Source organism: Myiozetetes cayanensis, unplaced genomic scaffold, assembly GCF_022539395.1.
Source record: "Myiozetetes cayanensis isolate MyiCay16 unplaced genomic scaffold, myiCay2020 scf10, whole genome shotgun sequence".
In the NCBI taxonomy this organism is placed as follows: Eukaryota; Metazoa; Chordata; class Aves; order Passeriformes; family Tyrannidae; genus Myiozetetes; species Myiozetetes cayanensis.
In genome coordinates, this window is record NW_026086605.1 from 15,823,112 (window position 1) to 15,843,090 (window position 19,979).

The window sequence follows — 19,979 nt, forward strand, 5'->3', positions numbered from 1 at the left end:
TGACAGTTAAATAAAAATAAAGATTGTGTGAATTACTTGCAGAAGTTGGTATCAAGGTAGAAGCAGGTTCAGGACAAAGGATGAGGCAAGAAAGATGCAAAACAAGAGGAGGGACTGTCTTGGCAAGGGGATTTTGTTAGGTGGTGGAGACAAACTAGGATTAGTAATTGTTGAGGAATGCAGGAGAGGAACCACAAGCCAGGGGCACAATAGATGCTTTGTGTGATTTGGCCTTGTGGCTGACAAATTACTTAGGCAAAGGTACTGAGACAAGGAATCTACATTGAGGAATGCAGCAAAGAGGAAAACTTACTAGTAAAAGCCTGAGGATGGAGGGACAACTGGAATGGGTATTGTGAACAAACTGAGGGGCAAGTCTGAGACACAGGGAAGAGTTTGTGTGTGAGACTGACAATACAAGCTGATGACATAACTGAGTCAATACGTTGCAATCTGATAGAATCAATCATCTATGGAATTTAAATAGGCAACTTTTAATGTTCATAAAGGAATTAATCACAATTAAAACAGTCAAAAACTTAATATCAGAACTATCTAAGACTTTTAAGCATTTTATTTTACCCATCTCAACAAAGCTATTTATCAGCAGAGGTTTTTTTATAAAAAGTTTATTAGCAGAGTTGTTTTTTTTTTTTTAAAGTGGGTGTTTAAGCAACAGTTTGGACCAACTCTGTTTTTAAGTATTATTTGGATGCTGGATTGCTGGCATAGGTGTGATCAGATTAGTTCCTTAGATGGAACTGCAGAAATGCTTGGTCATGATTTTATGCTTGTGATGGTTAATCTGTTATTTTGTCCTAATGCCAGTTTATTTATATTTCTTGAAGTGAAAACAGCAGCTAAGCTGCCAATGAACCCCTTAATTTAGCTTCACTGTGTACATGCAGCCCTTGCTCCAGTTTCAGAGAACAACTCACTATGGATTTGAGTAGGGCTGTGTAGAGAGGGACAACATTGTCTGCAAGCCAGAAAACGTGGACAGGACAGGATTACTGCAGTAGTAAGAAGAACTTTGTGCAGTAAATGCAGCTGCATGGCATGCTGGAGAATACAGTTTTATGCCTGCTTTTTCTAGAAGTCCCCTGGTATGCTGACTGGGCACCTGAAACACCACGTTACCTCTGTTTGGAATTTCAGTGTCTCATTTTCTGAATAAAAGCTACTTACAGTCCCAGCATGCAGAAGCACACAGCAGTTGGATCTGCCTCCCACTGTCAATATGCATAGTGAAGTATCATGCTGAATTCTTTGAAGAACTACCTTCTTAAATCAGGCACCCAACACCAATTTTATTCTCCTCATGCCCTAGATCCACTTCTGTAAGAGGAAGGCAAAACTTATCTCAAAGATTTTGTGAAGAAAACTGTTAATGAAGAGACAGATATCCCTGTAAGCCTCACACAACCATGAGAAAATTCAAACTTAGCTTTTTAAAAGGGATCTAACTAAACTGCAGTGAATAATGTACAGGTAGAAGCTTCATGCAGAACAATAAGAAGTAGCATCATGAATAGCTATTCAGTAAGCAAACACTGTTCTTCCTGTGCATTGAGTGAGGCAGAAATCCTGTAGGAAACAAAGCGAGCCTGCTGGGGATGTGTGGTCTGTCCTGCTCCAGGCTGCAGTGATCAGGCTCAAAAGGGACCCTGCAACAGCCCTGTCTGCTTTATTTGATATTCCTTCCCCACACACACCTTAAATACCAAACCACTCTGTTTTACTCTTTCCTCACTGGCCTCCGTTTTGCTGACCACATCATTACTTGAGAATTTCAGCCTCAGTCAGCACATCCCCCACCTCTGTCCTTTAAAATTTTCAACTGCAGGGAGTTCCCCACACTCCCTTTTTCACATCTTTTCCTTGTAGTCCCTCTCGTTACTGTATTGCTATTTTAGCCTTGGGTTGGCCCCCTCCTTTCCCTGTCTGCAACGCCAGCAGTTTCTCACACTATCAGCCCGTGTTACCAGTGAGGAGTGAGGGCAGCTCCAGCCCAAAGTCCTGCTGTTGCCAGCACCACCACGACTCCTGAGGAGCAGCACAGCCTGCACACGAGACACTCTGCAGCAGTGATGGCGTGGCTTTGTGGCACACAGCACATCTCCCTCACCAAAGGGTACAGTGGGGTTTGCAGTGATGTGAAATACATTCCTCCTCTCACTGGCTCATGGCACAAGAGCTGGTCCCTCTTCATCACCTGTTCTACAGGCAGGTAGGTCTATACTGAGCACCAAATCTTGAAACAGCCCTCGTGGTGACAGACTCCAGGGGCCATTGCTATGGGGTCTTTCCAGCTGGTTCACTTTACCTTCCCAAGGCACCCAACCATTTAGCGTAAACCACTGTCCCCACCCTTGACAGAGATGATGTAAAAAACTAAAGGCTTTATCATAAAGGCTGTGCTGAAAATGTCAGACTAAAGGACCACCCAACCCAGTGTCTCTATCACTGTCTGAGTAAGTTCACAGGGAGGAGCACAGACCAGAGCAAGCTGCTTCCTCAAAAAATCCCAGCATCTAAGGATTTGTAGCTAACCATCAGCTAATGGTTGTATCTCTGCATGTTATAACTCCTAACAACTCTTTTAATCCATTAATTTATCTGATTATTTATTTGAAGTCACTTATCTGGCAGATGATACACAGGGAGCAATCATTTTGTTTTCCTATGCTACACATTATTATCATATTCTTTGCCTATCTGTCTTTACATAGAAAAAATAATTGTCTATTTAATTATTCTTTATATTCAAACCATCCTATGTATTTGACCATCCTTATCAGCACTCTGGTTTTCTTTGAGAGAGAAGAACTGAACTGCATCCAGTATTTAAGATGTGAGCACACCAAGAACATTTACGTGCAAAACTATGTTATCTCATTTCTTTTTTAAGTATTTTCCTAATAATTCCTGAATTCTGACTCCTTTTTCGTGGCTACTCAGCATTGAGGTTACATTTTGATGTGCTTGCCTGTTGAAGTTCCTGAACAATACCAGGTAGTTCAGTCTCCATCACTATATATTTAAAGCTGAGACTGGTTTTTGTCATGTGCATTACCTTGACCGATATCTACATGAATTTCTTTGTCCATTCAATCACCTAATAATAGCATGAAAGTTTTCTGCTATTCTTCAGAAGAACCTCCTGTCTTCATTAATTTAGTTTTTACTAAATATCACCAGCAAACTTGACTTGGAAGCATCAATTATGGGTTTTTAAGTAATTCATATGTTAAGTCTATAAACATATACTTAGAAGCAAATAGATTTTTTTTCTAATAATAACAGTAAAATTTCTCCAAAGATTAACAATGATTATGACATGCATTTACCTTCTTCAGCTGAAGTTCATTAATTTTGTCTGCATGAACAGTTCAAAGCCAGATTCTTAATCTTCAACAGGAAAGCTAGCAGAAAATATTGTCTGAATAAGAAGTGCCAGAACTCTGTATTTTTGTTGTTTCCATCCTCAAACATTTCCCTGTCTCTTTCTCTCTATCTCATATATTTTTCTATAAAATTACCTTCTTATCTTTTTACTTCCCATCTGTTCCTGTTTACATTTTTATCTTGGATTTTTTTTCTTCATTTCAGTGTCCTTTTTCTGTTTATTCTGCTTCATGAGTTTCCACCTTTTTTTTTTTTTCCTTGTTTTGTAGGATCCTCTCCAGTTCTGTGTTTTTCCATTATTTTCATTACAACCATTCCATCATTTAATGGTTATTATTTTTATTGCTATACTGAATCAATAAACATTCCTGTAAGCCATGGTGGATCTGACAAAAAGCTGCCTGAACACTTGGCCTAAGTCAGTGATAAAACATAATAGGGAGAAATAGTGGATGTGGAACTGCAAAGTAACAGCAGAAGAGTTAAGGGGAGTGAGCTGAGCCCTGGTATATAAGTTGCTCGGCTCTGCTGACTGGAATGGTACATTGTTTGAAAGGCAACGTGGAACTTCAAGGAGTTGTAGACTTTCCACCAGTATATAAGGGGGAAAAAAGTACTTGACAAAAATTAGTTACTGAATAAATAAAAAAAATCATAGGAGAAATGGAGAGCAATAGCTGATGAGTGTGACAGCAGGCAGTGGTGAGGCACAGCAGGTCGAATCAGTGATGGTTGGTCTATGTTTGATACTGTGAGAAAGGAGAAAGACAACAGGATGCTCAGACTATGACTTTCCTTCTCCACACCCATGTTACTTCTACTCCATTTCTCCAGCTCTGGAAATACCACCTAGCAACTCTAACCAGTAAAAATTCTCATGTATTTTCACAGGAGCAATGTTATGTTTCACAAAACAAGATAAATTATTTAGTAAAGTAAGAATTTGTGCTTCAGAAGTGTAACTCTTGGACAGGGCAAAGCCAACATACCAGTTTGGAGTCATTCCCACCTAGACCCCACTTACTCTGATATAACTGGGGAAAAGGGACACACATGTTACTCCCTGGAGATGTGTTTACAGCTGCCTTTAGAACTTATTAGGGAAATTGGATGTTGTCCCCTGATATTAATTCTGCCCTCAAACCTGGAAAACAGACTTTTTAATTACAGTGAACATTATTTCCTTATCCTGGTTACTTGGTCATCCAGCTACCCAGGCCTCTGGACTTTCTCAGGGAGACTATAGCTTCCTTCTTCCATTTTTACCCCCAACATAATGATTTCACTTCCAAGTTTCGACTACTGCTTTGAGTGTAATTGTTAAAAAAATACAAAAAAAAAAAAAGAGAGAGAGAAAGAGAAGGAAGAAAAGGGAAAAAAGGAAACTTGGGAGTCTGAAGATAGCAGATAGAAAACAAGCAGAGACCACTAGGAACAATGTGAAAACAGGGTCAACAGGAAAGTAAATGTAGCCTGAAAGTAAATGTAGCCTGAATACTAAATATTATCAGAGTGGTTTAGAGTGTGACTGATTTCTTTTATTGGAAATAAAGCATTTTCATACCTTTAATAGCTGTAGAATTTAGCACCATGGTCACTGGGCCTAGTTTTAACTCCCAGTTTACTTTTGTATACTGGACAAAAATGGACATGAAGTTATAGTAACCTCGCCTAAATTCTCTCTTTTTTTTGTGAAAAGGAAAACCCTCAAACCATAATGTAATCTAATATTAGGCAGACATTTTCTTTACAGCAAAACATACATACTGGATTAAATTAATCCAGGAGCAAGTATAAAGAGTATAGAAGAATTTTAAAGTGTTGATGTAGATGAATGAATTTTTATACCAGTGTTAGCAGCTGTATGTCTTGGTTTAGCCCCAGCCAGCAGCCAAGCCCCACACAGCTGCTCGCTCACTCCCACACCAGGGCGATGGGGGCAGAGCCAGAAGGGCAAAAGTCAAGACAGTTTAGGAGGGAAAGCAAAAACTGTCCTCACAAGAAAGCAAAGCAAAACAAGGAATTTATTCCCCACTCCCCATGGGCAGGCAGGTGTTCAGCCATCCCCAGGAAAGCAGGGTTCCACCACACAGAATGGTGACTTGGGAAGACAAACGCCATCACTCTGAATGTCCCCCTCCCTCCTCCTCCTTCCCCTCAGTTTATCTGCTGAGCATGAGGCTTTAAGGTGTGGAATATCCCTTCAGTCAGTTGGGCTCAGGTGTCACAGCTGTATCCCCTCCCAATCTGTTGTGCACCCCCAGCCTCCTTGTTGGCAGAGTGGGGTCAGAAGCAGAAAACACTGTGTAAGACCTGCTCAGCAGTAACAAAATTGTCTCTGTTATCAACACTATTTTCAGCACAAATCCAAAACACAGACCCATACCAGCCACCGTGAAGAAAATTAACTCTATTCCAGCCAAACCCAACATGCTAGGGGGTGAAAAGGGAGTGAAAATTCAGAATTACAGAAACATTATTACCACACACAAAGCATTGCTCATAGCAGTGGATTTTTGGGTTGCCAGTGTGATTCACAGTCTCAGCCCTACACATCCTCAAGACAAGAAAATGCACCTTTGCAGGCTGGCTGGCCAATACTGATATTTACCATTCCCCTTAACCTGTTTTAAAACTGCAAGAACCATTTTTCCTTCACTCTAGAGCAGTCTGTAGTGCATTTCTCAGTCTGCCAGCTAAATTCTCCAGAACTCAGTCTCGCTTCCTTCTCTGAGTTTGATGGGAGAGGAAGAGCAGCAGTAAAGGAAGACACCAAGAAAATACAGCATAGCAGCAATAGACATATCAGGTGTTGGAGACTTGCCACATTCAACCCTGAACATCTGATAAGCCAAGGAGCAGCTGAGGTAAGTATGCTAATTCTTGTAATAGCCCTGCTGGGAAAGAAGAAAAAGAGGTCTGAGGATGGTGATGTGACATACGGGGCAGCCAGGTTGAGGTTGCTTCCAGCTTCAGAAGCAGAGGGAGTAAGCATCCTTTTGGAAGGCTAAAAACCTAGTTACAACACAACCTGTGGATAGAAGGTTCATCTCATTCCTTATCCAAGAAGGTGAAGTCAACCTTCTTCAAAAACTAAATTATTTTTATTATTATATACGCTTCTTCAAAGAATGAATAATAGGAAACCTCAGCCCATGTAATGTGGAGGGACATCTCCACAGCAGTAACAGGTCTTCTTACCTTGGATGGGGGAACCAGGTTTTCAAGTGCTTTGTCATTTGTACTCAAAATTAAAAACAAACAAACAAAAATAAACAAAACAAAACCAAATCCAAAAAAGCCATCAGAACCTCCTTGATGTACAGGAAAAATAAGTGAAACAAAATCCTACATTCATTAAGGATTCCCTCATCCCTCTAAAGAGATCTGTGTATCCAGTCCAGAGCAGCAGAAGCACTAAAGGTGGAAGATCAATATAAAACAGTCAGTTCCTGCAAGCAGTGATTTTGGCATTAAAAGCTCAGAAATTGCTGCAGGAAAATTAACCTCTACACAGTGTTCTGTAACGAGGAAATTTTAAAAAAAAATAATTGTCTGAGCATGCTGCCTGAAAAATTACAAGACTATAACATTAAATATGAAAGCAAATAATTTTCAAAAGTGCCTTCATGTTTTTCCTTCACAGCAGCAATGAGAAATCACATCTTGTGAGCATATAACTGATTTAGAACATAATTCTGCAGAAGCTTCCAGGAGTGCAGAAGTTGACTCACGCAAGTAAAAGCTTGCAAGAGTTGCATGTTCAGCAGTAACAAACTCAGTGCATGATAATGAAGACTTCAAACCTGTTGGGCAGCAGAACAGGTTATTTTGGTATCCCTAACACCTATTCTATTTCGATGTGCTGCCAACAATGGAGTTGCAACTCCTTTCTGAAGCTGATTGTGATACCTACATTGCTTTCAGCTGGAGGAGGGTAATGTCCCTTTGTTTAGAGATAGCTGAAACAATAGAAAACCACCATCCCCAGAAGGTGTCTTGGAAGAAAATGGACAGGAATGCTGTCTGGGGCTTTCCAAGGATCTGTTAAAGGTTGGAGTGATGAAAGATCAGTTTATATAGCAAGATTATTGAGACTAAAAACAGAAATACCCAAGGAGCACTCCAAGAGAACAGCAAAGCCATTACACAGGGCTGTCTCTGCAATTTTTCTGACACTTTCTTTTTGCATAGTCTTCCAAAGAGAGACAGAAAAATAGCATGGTTGCTATGAAACTGCTTCCTGCTGTTTGGCTACTCTCTATCTGCAGGATGCAAGAACAGAATGGCACCAGAAAAAAACCAGCCACCTCCATCCCCACTGTCTTCTGAGAGCAACAACCTGCAACACCCTAACTCTAAGGAAGCTGTAGGAAAGGGTGAGGCTGTTTGCAAGAAAAAAACCTGGGAGTTGGTCTTATAATTTAGCAGGGGGAAACTATAGATGCTTGCAAAAAGAAGTCACTTAGGCATTATGGTCTGAAGAAATTAAACTAAGAGCTGGTTATTTCAAAGAAGGAATTAACCAATTTCAAAGGTTTCCTGGATAACAAAACTCATTCCATGATGACATTGACTGCTGGAAAGCAACAGTTACCATCCAGCCATGCAGAAAAAACAAGTGTCATCACTTACAGGTGGAAACAGCTACACAGACCATCATGGCAGCCTATATTCTGTGGAACAATTTCTCCACCAAAAAAAAGGAAAGTCAAAAAATAGCTTTGGCCAGCTTGAAACTTGCTAGATATTCTCAACAAATGGGATATACAGCTACACTAACCAGAAAATACCAGCATTTCTCTGCCCCGTGAGTAACACACAGATATCCAGAGGGTCAAGAGCAGCCCTGTGCCATGACACAAGAGCCCATTTCTTTAAGTGCAATTTCTTTAAGTTGCCTTGCAAGACTATTTCAGGCAATTCAATACTACAGTTCAAATTAATGGTTTTGGAGAGAAACAAAATAAGAGAGATTCATTCATGAAACCTCCTGCTCTTTGTGTTTTTGGCAGTGCTGCAAAATATATTACCAGAAGGGAGGACTGCTCACCAGATTCTTTTTAAAGGCATCTGTCGGTCTGAGTGAGCCAAGGTGGGAGTGGGAAAGGGAAAGCTCTCTCCAAACAGGTGGGCAGGGGACAAACAAGATTTTACCCTGGGTAGATTCAGATTCAGTAAAGATACTACAGGTTAATTGACAGCAGACCAGTTTATTGCTGCATGTATGGCTTGGATCTGTAGATTAACAGATCACAAGAACTATGGAACTATGAATGGAAAGCAGCTAGTACTGAAGAGGATGAAAGTCAGTCATTGGAAGAAAAAAACAATGGAAATGTTAATACCCTTCTGTGAAAAGCCATAAAAATGAGCACTCCGTGAAATGGGCTACACAAACACAGCTTTTAACATGATTCAATACCAGGATTTTCTGAAGTGAAAGGAATTTTTCCACTTGCATTTCCTGAGTCTTTGTATTTCACCCTATAATGTGAGCTCACTACCAGAAGAAAACCCCACTTCAATCGCCCTTCACTCACCTACACTTCACTAAGTGTAATAATTTAATTCTTGTTGTTTCCAGATTAAAGCTTCCTGTTCTTAGAAGATTGTCTGAAATTCTCCTATTATCACAAAAAATTATTGAGCAGAATTTGTGATCTCAAGCTCCTGCCTTGAAGAAAAGCAGGTGCTTCATGACCATGGTAGCTAGAACTCCAACAAGCAGAAAGAGCAAAAGAGACAAAACTGCCTTGTAGTTAAGACCCACAGAAAAACAAAACGGCTATTAAGTGAGGTGATTGGAGAAAGAAGGGATGAACTATTAGTCCAATTTTCCTTAACACTCAATGACTACTGTTACCACTCTGAAACAGAAGGCCTCAGTACCTGTACTACCTGCCTGGTTCTCTGTTCAAAATAGACTGCCACAGTGGACAATCTGAATGCAATTCTCTCAGTTTATTTCTTAAGTAGGAATCTCAAAGTAGGCAAAGCAATGGTAATGCCAACTCTCTCCTGCAACCACAGCTGTGCCCTGACCTCGTGTAATGGTCCCCTTTCTCCCTCTTTGCACCTTTCCACTGGAGAAGAACCAGGAAGTGTCTGATTAAGCCCCAGGCAGACACAGTTCATTCACCTAAAAGACCTTCCAGCAGAGGATTTTTGCAGGTATGTAAGCCAAGCCAGTGAAAATACATGAACTTTACTGTCTAGACACACAGACATTACAGTACCTGTTGGTCTTTATCACTTACACAACAAAATCTATGGCTGGGAAGTCTCCTGAATTTTGCAGTTGGTTTGTTTCTGATAATCTGTTTTGCAATCACCAAGTGGTACTTGGTGCCCTGCAGTCAGCTGCTTGCTGGCTTCATTAGTCTGTTGGTCCACAAAGTCAGACATCCAGTGAGAGGAGATGGGAATAAAAACACACCAGAAAGTCACCTTCCCTCCTGTCTTCCTTTGGATGCACAGCAGAAGCATACAAAGTAGACCAGGACTGGCCAGTGAGTGCAGCCATGCCCACAGTGTTACCCCAACTCGAGGTTCAGCTGTGCTCAGAGCTCTAGCAAGCATTAGTCATTTGTATTGCAGTGGTGGCAAATGGAACCTCAGAGAGATTAAAGAGATTAAATGACCTGCTCACAGTCAGAGAAGCCGACATCTTGCAAAGCTAACATGTAAATCCAAACCATCAATATACCAGTTTAACACACAATAACCAGGTCACTCACTTCTTCAGTTTTTTCAGGAGTTTGTCCCTGAGAGCCAGTGTAGACCTGTAAAAGTTTTCCCCCATTTTTTCCAGTGTCCTTCAATCTTTTCCAGTCTGGTGCAGAGGGGCTACAGTCAGACTATTCTGAGGGCTCGTAGGTGCATGTGGCTGAATGTGCAAGATGCAAATTGAACTCTGGGTGGTGGGAGTCCGAGACAAGAGGCCGTGAAATGCCTCCCTTTGCATAACAAAGGGCCCGGGGACCTGTGGCGCCGGCCAGGGGAGCGGAAACTCGGATACCGGAGGAACCGATGGCTTCAGGCTTTTACGCGCACAGACTGTAAGGACATAAAACCTCCAGGGCTTCTTTGTTCAGGGGTCCTCCTCGGAGGGTCAGTCTTGAGCTGTTATTTTTTTTGTTGAGGTTTAAGATCAAAAAGCTGAAAATGTGGTTAAAGCATTTAACTGACAGTTATCAAAAGTAAATAAATCAAAGATCATGGAGACATATTTGGCAAAGAGTAGGAGGAAACCATGCAGAATTTTGCTTGAAAGAGCGTAGTCATGCTGAAGAGCAAGTTCAGACTAGTTTGGAGAGACAGTAACAAGGAAACTATGTTCACCTTGATTTATTCTGAACGAGGTCAGGGAGTAGTTTCTCGTTTTTCGCGAAAGTGCTAAGTGTTCTACTCTAACTGATACTAGCAGAATTTTCACAGCTCAACTGCTTAATGCGGAGCCACAGAGACAAAATGCTGCAGGAATGTCCAGACATCACATAACCCCCGATATTCTGAGGGCTCATTCTGCCCTGACTCTGGCAGCAGATGTCAGACGGGAGACGGACGGTGGTTTAAAGTGGTTTGAACGGCAAACATCAATGATAGAGAGTAATAACACTCTGCCGACATGAGCGCAATCATCTGCCTACACTGTCCTCTCACAGGGAGGAAGAAGAGGGGACGGTGCAGGAGACATCCGAGCCCTGTTGGGAGGGATATTTCACCTCCCTAAACACTGCACGTTGCCAATGTCATTCCTGTCAATACTTTGCTTCCCGCGGGTCCTCTCCTCTCAGGATTTCGTTATTACTGATCTGGTGACGCCTGGGGCTCTCTGTCTTCAGGCAGAGCGGGTAGGGAAGGGAAAGGAGCGAGCTGAGCTGCTGGCCCGTGGGTGCCAGGCTTCATCTCTGGTCCTGGTGGTCCCTCTAGAGGTAAAACAGTAGCGGTGTTTCCAAATCCGCTTATCCGCATATATCCCTGCCGAGTTGGCAAACAAGGAAAAGAGTGTGAGTTCTGAGAAGCTGGCACGTAGGTCTCATGCTCAGATTCAGCTGCTGCAAATTACCAGTAGTAATTTGTACGTACGTAGAACGTACACATCGAGTTGCACCAACTTAACATACCCATCAGCTGAGGGTGGGCTCTGCTGCTGCATTCAGTTCTGCCTCACCCCCAGCTCCCTAAACCCCAAGGCTGAAGACTTCAATATACTAAGAATGATTATGCTTGATGGGTTATCTTTTTCCATACATTCATCCCTTTCCCCTGCAGAATTCATGTTTTCATTTTCAGACACTAAAGGAAAAACTAAAAAATTAAAAACATTTAAATGAGGACTGTTATGTGAATAAACAAAATGACATTATTGATGTTTATTGACTTTTTATACTCTCCAACTTAGGTTCAATTACACTCAGGAAAAATATCCAAGTGTTACTAATGAAAAACATATACATATGTGTGCACATAGATATACACACACATATATATCAAAGGAACACTGGATCTTTTGCTTCCTTCTCACAGTGACTACATATTGATCACAACAAGCTCCTCGAGCGAAGAGAGAGCAACAAAAGCTCTTTGTCTGATTGCTCTGCTGCCAATTGACAGCATTTCACAGTCTGGATGCCCAATTTCACACACACATACACACACAAACACATATGCCTTCTGCTCTGCAGTCACACGCGGCCAATGGAGCTCTAAGTCACAGCTTGTCACTTAGCAGAGCTGACACAAGCCTGAGCAGCGCCTTGCATTGTGCCTCCTGAGGCTGTGGCAATCTGGGACTGCTTAGTCACAGGCTGCATTACTCCAAGCCTGAGTCTTTGCTATCAGCACTAGTTTCTCACCACAGCCCTTCACTAGATCCCAACCAATCTAAGCATCATGGGAGACTTAACACAATACGTGCTCTGGAGTCAGACATTTATACCAGCCTTCTCTAACCAATACCTCTAACCCAGCAAAATCAAATATTTGTGCACATGCATCTACTGGTAATTTCATTAAAAAAAAATTTAATTAAAAAAAATTATCCAGCACCCTTTGGCTGAAGTGACTAATCCCAATGGCACACACAGGATGTCCACAAATATCAGGATGGTTCTGTACCTAGAATGACAGGAGAGTCAAGAATCTACTAATTCTCTTATATTTGAAAATGATCCTGAATCTAAGGCAGTCCCATGCATTCTCAGAGCTTTCAACTTGTTGAAAGTAGTTCCAATAATTTCTGTTTCTTTTACAGTAGCACCATGTATATTGTAACTGTTTCAAGTGAGGTACTTCAAAACACTTTGCACACAAGCAAACCTGACAGGTTTCCTCACAGCAACCACCTGGATACATTTGTGCCCACAGCACACAAAAGGCACCTGGCTTTTCTTTTATAGTGGGGCAAGCAGTTTCAAATCACATTGCATTATCAAGAGCCTGCAAATGACCTGTAATCTGTCACAGCTTCATATTCAGTAACTCCAAGGTGAAGACTGGAACTTAAATGGCTAAGAAGCACACAAAAATCTGTGGGCATGTGGCAGTCAACATCAAATTGCTGTGAAGTAAAAGCTGCCTGCTTTTGGTGTTCTTATTCTCATTACAAAATTACTCTGAGTGACTTTGATTTCTGTATGCAATATCTTAATTTATTTGAAACCATTGCATGTACATATTAATCTACCTAGCTGCTTTTGCTGATAATATTCAATGCCATGTTTTCAAATATGTGAACAAGGTTTATCCCAGAGATACACTGCAAAAGGGTCTGTTAATAGGAGTAAACCTGCAACAGTCAATAAAGAGAGTTAGGAAGAGGGCTTGAGTTTTGTTTTTTGTTTTTAATATATTGTTTCTTTCTCCTGTTTAAACTAGGACATTCTGTGAATACTACTGAAACAATGGCATCATTAGATAGTATCAGTGAATTAGAAGGCAAGTGGCAGTGCTAGATTTGACAGCTCTAGAAACAGAAACATTTCATTATCGGGAAAAGGGCCATGGAAAGTTCAGCAAATTCCAGCCCAGAACCTTCATCATTGTTGTCCAGGGTTTCATAAGCAGAAATCACAACAGTTCCCACAGCTGTCCCTATCTATGCTCTTCCTAAATACTGGTCCTCAAAGTAGCCCAGGAGCATGACATTCTCCTACATCTATTTGCTTTGTATTGCAAAAAGCCTGCAGACAGTGTGACACTGTTTGGGAACATACTGAGGATGTGAGATGTGCTAAAGCCACACTAAGGCAAGCAGCATCCTTTGGGGTTCCAAAGAGCTCCTCTTCCTGTGACAGGTGGGACACACACAGTGATCTGGCAACTAATGCAGTCTCTAAGCCTTTTAAATAGCATGCATACACAGTTATTCAGTCTTCTGATTCTTAAGGAACTTATATTCCTCAATTATGTCATTAATATCCCAGGTAAATAAATTCTGTGAGATAGAGAGCTACTCTGACAGATTATAACTATTCCTACAAGTGGAAACAGGAACAGTTTCTGGTGCATGTGGCTCTGAAAGGAATAAATTATTCAGTAAAGAGTATCCAGGTTTGATAACTTAAGAACAATAGTTTCTCAGTATCAAAACTCCAACTGACTTCAGTAGGAACAGAACTGAGCTGTTGTAGTAACTAACATCAGATTTAAAAAGCTGGATTATGGATAGCCCTCAATTAAACCTTGGTGATTATAGGCTTATGACAAGTTTAAATTATGCTAATACAGTCTTTGAATGTTTTATTAATACCACTGAGCAACCTGGCTGCTTCCCAGCTAGTTGGAAGCAGGTCAAAGCCAGGCTAGGCAATGTTTTCAGGGCGGGCCCTTGCCAGACATGAGTAATTACCCTGGAATCTTACTCCTGAGAACTCTTTCTAAATGATGTGAAAAAATAATCTACATTAAACTGCATTTTCCAAATTGACATTTTCTTTCCATATCAGGCTTTAGTTAAGTAAGTAGTTTAGGTGTTCATGAGAAAACCCTGGTTGTAATGATGCCATTTATTCTTCTATTTCAGGAAGAAGCTAAAAATAGGAAGATAAATTCTGTGTTCCTCTGCAGTACTGCTCAGTTCATCTAGCTGCTCCTCATTATACAGTGAAATAAAACAGTGATGATTCCATGACACTATAAAATTAGCCCTCATAAATACATATAGATTTATGTTGCAAATAATCCAAATTTGGAAATAGCTGAAAAGAGGTGCATGCACTGCATACAACTTCCTCTACATCCATGTATCCACTTTTCCTACTTTGTGATCTATTGAGACTTCTCTGATCACGTGTTGCTGGCTTGCACCCTCATTTTCTCTGCCTAAAGTATGTCTGAAGAAGTGAAATGTACATTGCCATGATTAAATTTTACATCATGACTTCAGCAGTTTATGCCAAACAAAATCCCAGTCAAAAGGGATGGGGACAGTGAAATAATGTTTCTCCTGTTGTGAGGATGATGTTGTAGCTGTGCTGGAGAGCTCTTTCAATTTGCTTTGTGTTCTGCAACCTCAAGAGTATTTCACTGCTTGCCCTCACTTAACTGCAGACCATTAATCAGTCAAAAATGTAAACTTTGGCTTTGGAAAGTAAAAACCACTAGAGAAAGGCCATGAAACAACATTCAGTATTACTTAACCTGAACTCAGAAGCAAACCCAGTAGATTGTTTTATTACTTCTCTTGTGTTTTTATCTTGAATTCAGTCAATCTATGGTATGTTTCCACAAAGCTGACCAATAAGGATATAATTATATCTTTTTAAAATAATTTCAGTTTCCAACCTCCTCCATTGATAATAAAAACCAAAACAAACAAACAAACTCACAAAACAAACAAAAACCAAACCAAACAAAAAAACCCCAAACAAACAAAAAAAACCCGAAGCCTTCATTGCCTTTTTGCTTCCACTAGTTACATTAATAGTTGCTCCATCTTATGTACTTCTCTACATCATGTTACTCATTTGACTTCAATTTAGCATTTAGGTGAGCAAGATTTGTAGGATTTGCATCCACTGATTGCATGGCACGACTGTCACTCAGTTACTTGGGCCTCAGTTAACTTCTTTACAGAACAGGGAAGTGGAACTCAAACACTGAGGATGCAAATGTTTTTATCCATTGGTAAGACCAGACTTCCATAGGCACCAATCTATGTGGTTGCTGGATCAGCCAGCAGCAGAAATTTGATCAATAGCAGGATCTATACAGATCTTCTTTAGATGTGATTGAAATAGTAAGGATATAACTTACAGAGCTTATACTGGATTTATCATTTTATGTGAGATTTCAGAGGCTGTCAAAGGACAGGTGATTCCTGTTCTTGTATAATGTAACTGTAGCACTAAAGGATAAACAGCACAAGCATAACCCAATAAGTGTTTTAAACTGAGCTGAACTATCAGAGAAACTTTATGCCAGATCAAAGCTTTGAGTCGTACAGCAATATTTTTAAACTACTTGTAGAAGTCCAAAATTTGGACTTCATATTTTGTTAAGCTACAACCCAAATTGGTTCCAGCATCAGTGGCTCTGTGTCTGCAGCATTACACCTACGATTTTCGTAACAAAATGAATAACTTAAATCTAAGTAAAATGTAGGTAGGGTTTTTTTCTAATTTCACTTCTAGATCATCAGCATGGAAATGTTTATCTGAAATCCTTAATATATTATATGGTCAGGCAGTAAAACCTAAGTGTTGGAAAAGTCAGTCTAACCTGACGTAGTTTTCTCTTCCACATTCAGCCCCTGTGATCTAACAGACATGTTTTCGTGTTTATCCAGCAGTGAACATCTGATGCTGTTTGCAGAACCAACTGGTCCATGCTGACCCCAACTAAGCACAGTATCAGTGTTTGAGCATAGCTTTGAATATCAGCCTCTAACAGCTTATCAGTTCATTGCCAATGCTATTTACCACCTGCTTCTGCTCTTCTCCAACTCCATGCCACCATATGACCCCAGCCTTGTTCAATCATCTACAGCCACAGTTTCACACCAACATTTCTAAGATGCATTTCCCTTCACCTTCTGCAGTCCAGAGCTCTTGCTCCCCTACAGCACCACATAAACACAAAAAGCCAGTTTTGACCATGTAAACACACTGTCACAGGCTCAGGATAACTTTAAATGGCACTGGTTATGTTCATAAAACCTTTAAAAGAGGATCAAAACTCAGTTCAATTCAATTCTGATGGTTAATTACAAAAAACAACTGGAAACCAACAATAATACCACTTGGCTTTTATAAATAAGTAACACAGTAAATTACAAGCTGCAGATGGCAAACTTGAAAGAATTCTACAAGCATTTTCAAACAAAGAGTAATTTACAAATTGTAACAAACATTCACAAAACAAACATCCAGCAGTATCAATCAATTCATTTATTACAAGCAATACTTACTCTAATCACAGTCACATACTAAGCAAAGTAATGGCTCAAACACAAAGATTGACTTTTGCCATCTGTTTTGAAATTGTTGGACCACCACTTAAAGAAAAAACACAAGCTGGCATTTCATAAGACCGAGGCTATTAGTGAGAGAAGAAACATGAAGTGCTACTTTGTTTTCTTGCCAAAGAGAATCTTGCACAAATTTTAAATATGTTAGTGTATGAGTGTTATACAGATACTGTTTATTTACCATATTGACATCTCAAATTTCAGTCTGAGATTTATATTGTTTTTTGATATGCAGTCTTTCACACTCAAAAAGCTACGCAAACATGACTCCATTTTGCCAGCAGCACAAAAGAGATGGTTCTTACAGACTGTCCTTTAAAGTAATTTTGGAATGGGACAAGAAAATGAATATATGATTTTATTAGAAATCATGCACATGATCACAGCAATATGCAAAGCAACAAAATAGAGCCCACAGATGCACACTGACCCTTGACAGCACTTTTCCTCCAAGTCTAAGGTTGATTACAGTCTCACCAGTTCCTCTCACCTCTTACACAATGGTAGTGGAGATTGCCCCTCTCCTAGAGCAGAGGACCTGTCTTAATAATGTCTTCCTTAGTGTTAGAGAAGCAGTCAGTGCTGATTAATTTCAACAGAAAAAAACCTTCCTACCGAACCTTTCCTCCCACGAGGTGTTAAGTACCTGTTAAGGGCACAGCTTTTATGTGTCTTCATATGCATTCATCAAACAGACCCAGAGACCCTAAGTCAAAATGGGGGTCGTGGTTTCAGATGGGAATACCAATGACAAGGAGCTGTGAAAACAAACAGTTTGGGTTCATTTTAGCCTTCCATCCTTTCAACTGGACTGATCATTTAACAGGCTTGTTATACCAGTCATCAGAGTGCTTTTACTGATATCCAAGTATGTTTGTGCCTTTTTAATAATGCAGTGCATGTAATGAGTCACAATGCAGTGAGTGAAAATAGAGTACTGACTCACATCTGTTAAAACATGTCTCAACTAGATGTGTAGTGACGAGGTAATTGTGCACCAAAGAGCATAAGAAGACATTAGGAAGCAGAAGTGAAGGTCTACTCATCTGTGAAGCTCAAGAAAGGTACATCCACACACTGGCTAGATACAATATTGTTTTTCAGCTCCTTCAACACTTGACTATGTGCCTGACAGTAAAATATGTCCCAAACATATAAAAATAAACATATAAAAAAATCTCAAATTCTTTCAGCATATTGAGATGCTAAGACTACATTAGGAGCCCCCGGGCCCTGGCTGTCAGAAGTGGAATTGGCCGCAAGCCTCAGACACTGATGCAGAACCAGATCCGAGATCTCACTGTGATCCATGATCACGTTGGAAACACTATTCCTACTTGCTGCAACCCCAAATCACCAACTCATCCCTAACAACACAACTGAATAATGTGCAGTACTTCTAAATAATGGATCAAGGAGCACAACACTTTTAACACACATAAACCTTGTGGGATTTGGCGGGATTTACCATAGCCCTAAATCTGCTGAAATTTGCCATTCTTCTTTTTTGGTCTGTTTTGTTTTGGGGACTTTTTTGCCTCACAGACACAGAGTAAACCATGCTGTAACCCTGGCAAACATCCTGGAAGGGAGCACAACATAGACCAACCAGCAAGGAAGGGAAGCTGAAGACTACTACGGCAGCAAGGTGTCAACAGTATGGCCTGGCACTGAAGAAGGCTAACAGTGGCCTGTGTTAACAGAACAAAGCAAAAGAAGAAAAAAAAGAAGTGATTATTACCATTTATTCGTCATTTGTTGAACCACATTTAGAATACTGCATACAGTTTTGGGGGCCCCTTCTTCCCCCAGTACAACAAAGACATTAAGTCACTGGAAAAAATCCATCAGATGGCCACCAAAATAGATAGAGACTGGAGCACTTGCCCTTTGAGGAGAGGCTGAGTGATCTGGGCCTGTTCATCTCAGAGAAGACACAGCTCCAGAATGACCGCAGAGTAGCCTTCCCTAACCTAAAAGGCAGTGCAGTGTTCTACATATCTCTGGGCACCTAAAGCAGGACAAATTAAAGAAGGTCAGTAAGTCCTCTGAACAGAGGCAATAATGGTTACTTTCAGCAGTAGCAGTTGAGTGTTCATTAGCAAGAAACTGGAACTGAAGTTTCCCACTAGGGCCTGCTACAGAGATGAAAACCTACTAGCCAAGTACTTGAACAAAAAGCACTACAAAGACCAAGTGCCCCTGTCCCAGGTCTGCATGCAGTTCTCTTCCTCGACAGTCCCTAACAGACAAGAGCATGAACTCTGTGGTACTCCGCCTGGGCTGGCTTCTAATTTGGCAGCCCTAGATATTGTTTAAAATAAAAGAATTTTTGATGGACCCTAAGTTTGAAATTAAAAGGAACAGGCCACTTTGGCCTACCTAAATTCTGTAGATATAACTAAAATCAAAACATGTTTGACAAGAACAATGGCATATTACTAACTGTTCTATCCCTCCATCCCTGAACTCACTGCACAACAAATAACCTTTACTAAATTCCAGTCAAATAAACTGAAGCCTTCCAAGCAGGAAGTACATTTGCTTTACATGCAAAATTCCTCTCGTCTTTTTAGTTACTGACAACCAAGAGTGTGACTTACAGAAAAGAACCATCCTTCAGTACAAATTACATCCAACAACACTTTTCCACTTATATGTTTCCTTCCAACACATTACCAAAAATATATACGTTTATCCTAATGCCAAATAAAACCATTGCAAAGGATTTGGAACTATTTACTAGCTCAGTTCAAACCTATTAATCACATTTCAGTTGCTATTCTGGGAATCCCAATCCCCAGACAATTTGAAAATCTTACCCACAAAGTACCTTTAGCATTCAATACAGGCTTTACAAATACAACCCTGGAGTACTTTCTGAAGGAAACTGTCCTCATTAATGCTTCTGAAGTGTTACAACTTTTTACCAACATGACACATTTCATCTACCACCATGCTGCAAAAGAGCTCTGTGAGCAATTACAGTCCTGTCTTCGGAGTGATTCATTCCCTTTAATTAAATGCCCTTGAAATATTACTGCTATGAATGTCATCAGATGCAGCCTCTGTTTGAAAATAAGATGAACAAGGACAG